The sequence below is a fragment of the Lepisosteus oculatus genome, chromosome 13 (genome assembly GCF_040954835.1).
Source record: "Lepisosteus oculatus isolate fLepOcu1 chromosome 13, fLepOcu1.hap2, whole genome shotgun sequence".
NCBI lineage: Eukaryota > Metazoa > Chordata > Actinopteri > Semionotiformes > Lepisosteidae > Lepisosteus > Lepisosteus oculatus.
This window is the reverse complement of record NC_090708.1, coordinates 13874555-13878441: the sequence shown is the minus strand read 5'-3', so window position 1 is coordinate 13878441 and position 3887 is coordinate 13874555. Positions and strand designations below refer to the sequence as shown.

Genomic DNA, 3887 nt, shown 5'->3' with positions numbered 1-3887 from the left:
AAAACAAAAAGCTACGTACAGACAGAAAGGAAAAATAGATACAGCACCACTTGCAGTGTAGGAGGACCTTACACAACCAGACACTTTTCAGATTTCTTTTGTGAAGTCTTTACTGTATTTACAGAACAGGCGTGCAGAACACCTTTCTCCTTCTCTCCCTCTCTTTCTCTTTCCTTCCCTCCCTCTACCCAGCTCTCTCGCTCTCTCTGCCTCATGTATTGACAGTTAATACCCGACAGTAAAGCTTCTGTTATGTCGCCCACCTTTGACAGAAAGTACTCGCAAACTGTAAAATACCATTCGCATAGTATTTAACGGTCGCCCACCTGGGGGAGCGTACGATATATGCCTCTCTGGGTGTCTGGCGTTTCTTTGAATTGTGTGAATATCAGTTTGAGTCAGTTTGGAATTGATATAACAAAATCTATAGATTTAAATGCATTTCTAGAGTAATGCAAGTCGACAAACATGTTTCATTGCAAAGTGTTATCTCCAGTATCGTCAAGAAGAGGATGATTGTTTGCTATCGTATAAATGGATATACCTATTTTCTGATTTCTCTCGCCGGCGATTTCTGCAACAAATCTCCATCATATTTCTCCAGCAAATAAATATGAAAATGAAAGGACTATTTATATCGCTATTTTCGGATATCAAAAGTCTTTTACTCAACCCCAGGACACACCTTTTATGATGTACCTTACCGATTACCCCTCAAATGTATAAATGTTTTGTACAGCAATGTGTCCATGCACAAACGAGCACATGACATACAACAGGCCTTTTTTACGTACACTTTAAACTATTTCACCAGCACATTTCACCTTTGTACAAATGTAACCACATAGTTTTCCCCCTTTTGCTTCCCTTTTAGTTTTCGTCCTAGGGTTATGTGACAACTTCTGAAATAAGAACATTTCGTCTTCATAAATGGCAATCATTTTACTTCCACAATCGTTTCTAAAACCCTACGAATGTTTCAAAATGATCATTGGTATCTGTTGGATACCATTAAGATTAGGCAATTTAACTCTTAGAATAAGGTGCTGCAGCTGAGACAGTAAACAACATCAGAGCTGGTCAAGAGAATTACACGGCACTGACTACAGCTCCCAGAGTTCTTTGCAGATGTAACCCGAGCTCTAATCGGATCAATCCTGTCAAGATCTATTAGAATCGGATTGGGTATTTATGTCTATATTTGCCTAAAACTGTGACTCTCCTTTAGTTCTACGGGATAGCTGTTTTTCGTCTACAAGACTAAAAATCTCATGCCGTGATAAGTAGAAAAATCTGAATGTTAGGTAGTGGTGGCAAGTCATTAGCTCCAGCCTTGTGACTGCTCGTAGTAGTTTCCCTAAGTAATTTAAAACGTTTCGGTACGTTGCATTTAGATATTTTTTTCCTTTTTTGTTTGTGGTGCAGCATGTCATACTCCGGGGTTGTAAAACTGAGGACTGCGGAAGCCAAACCGAAATTACCGACGGTTTGTTGCGCTTCCAAAAGAAACAGAGCCACTGGCTGTACCGGAGGTAACCATAGCAACGCCCGTGACCCCAGCGGAGGTGCTAGTTATGAGACCCCAAATGGGAGAAAAACAAAACCGAACGCAGTAACATCAAAGCCTAAAGCTATAACGTGCAGTGGGAACGATCAGCGTGCTCAGAAAAAACACGACAAGTCTCCAAGTGCCACACAAAGGTAAATAATTGTTTATCCTACTCTTCTTTTAACCCCCAAGTCGCGTCGTTAGTTTGTAAAAGAGGTCCTTCTCCGTAATAAAAACAAACAGGTATTCCTAACAGAGATCTGAACTGTGTGTACCGATCAGTTTAATGTGTCGTTTAAAAATAGTATCATTGATATAGTTCTGAGCATAATTATCCAATTGATCCCTATGTGTTTCAATGCTAGTAGGTGTGACAGAAAATATTCCCCTCTAGATTCTGCTTACCACCAAAGATCTAATTCTAAGAGATGATTTTTGTTTGGTTTGTTGCAGTTACGGGGCATTTACAATGATCCCTCCCAATCCAAAGAAGAGGGATGAACTACAGAAAAGTACATTTTATTTCTTTTTCTTGGAGCAACATGCAGAAAAAAACAAGAACACTGTCAGTTATTTGATAAATAGGAGACAAACATCCACACATTCAACATAAAAAGAAAAAAATATTTGTTAATATCTTATTCTTATTCTTTTTTTTTAAAAAAAATGTCTAAACATCTGATACTGGGGATCCTGAACAGACTAAATGACTTAGACATTTTTCTCACCATTTCTTTATGATGGCTGACAAAGGAGCTGAAGTTGAACTGGCAGCGCTGGAAAATTTCAAACTTAATAAGAAAGTGCGCCATGTGTCCTTTGTCCCAAGTGCTGTAGGTGAGTACTCTCTGAATCCGGTCACAAGCAGCTGAAATGTATGTCTTCATTGTATTTAATATTATTATTATTATTATTAATAATAATAATAATAATAATAATAATAATAATAATAATAATCTCCCTTCTGGACCAATTTCCAAACCTGGAGTGACCAGAGGAGCTTTTCTGTTGGAGGTGATGTCCTTTGTATGAGAAGCTAAATCAGGGTCCAGATTTGTTGGTCATTTAAGATTCCATTTCTCTTTTCAAAGGGGTAGAGTGTTAATCCCAGTGACTGGATTGTGCAATCTGAGTTTCCTGAAGATGCCCCTTTTAATTCAGCTTCAGAGGAGGATTAAGTAGGCCCCTTCTCTGTGTAAATCAGTCACACGTGCTATATAAGGCAATTTGGGTGAGACAGTGTTAACATATTCAGTACATCTCATATTAGTAATAACAATAGCTATATAATCTGCAGTGTTGCAATTGACCACTACAGGGCGTAGTAGAGCACATTATTCTCAGAACCCGACCGAGGTCTTGTCTTAAACTAAAGAGTTTCTTGTAAAAGAAAATAAGATCCTCTAGTAACATCATATTTGTTATTTTTACTGTATTTAGCTTGGATGAAAATAGGGTTTCCTTCTTCCATGTTTAAGGGTCCTCAGTGGTCCTAAAGAAAGTTTTATGGCACAGTAGTCGTGCTTTGTTTTGCTTTGATTCTAATTGTTCTAATGAAGAAATATAATTATTTCCATATTGTGTAAATATTTTGCAGGGGGAACTTTAACATTGGAAGAAGTAAGAAGAAAACAGGAGGAGCAGATGAAAACATGCAAAAAGCTTCACCATCTGAGACCTGAGACTAGAAATTAGAAAATACATCGTGCACTGTTTTGGCATAATCTTTGATTCGGTATCATTGCAAATTAGGGGGATCACCCAGAAACGATCGGTTTTTCACTGTTATATTGAGGCATAGGAGAAAACGTATTAGTTACCACGAGTAAATGTAGTGATGAATGAAAATCAAGAAGAAACATGTTTTATTAATATATAACCATTGCTAACCTGGGGATTATCTTGAATACACCGTATATTGATGTTTGTATTATCACATACATTACATATTTTAACACATATAAACATTCATCATCTTTAAAATTGGTTCACGGTGTACATGTTTTCCATTTTTTTCTTCCGTAATTCCAGTTTGCTGAACTTTATCGGTTAATAAAAAATATTATCACTACTTTTAACATATTACTGTACCTACTGTATGTTTGAAGTTACTCGTGTTTTTAAGAATTTTGTGAAACGGCAGCTCTGGTGCTGTAGCCACCACATGCGAAAACCATTTAGTTGAACACGTTATTGTCATTTAATGCTAATTAAATAATCTTTTTTTGTCCCGCAATGGATAATAAACCGTGGATTGTGGTTAAACAAGTTGTACCGGATGGGATATATTTCTGAAAATCAGATATACGAAATAAAAATGCTGCTGAAACTGAAGCTT

General features: G+C 37.1%; 1 long non-coding RNA gene across 1 annotated transcript; it reads left to right on the top strand.

Moving 5' to 3' along the window:
• The first annotated feature begins 1117 nt into the window (after positions 1-1117).
• On the top strand, positions 1118-3883 carry LOC107079146 (uncharacterized). The gene is made up of 5 exons (XR_001480106.2): positions 1118-1185; positions 1426-1701; positions 2003-2061; positions 2303-2386; positions 3147-3883. It is a non-coding gene; the product is annotated as an uncharacterized lncRNA (long non-coding RNA).
• Positions 3884-3887: the final 4 nt, after the last annotated feature.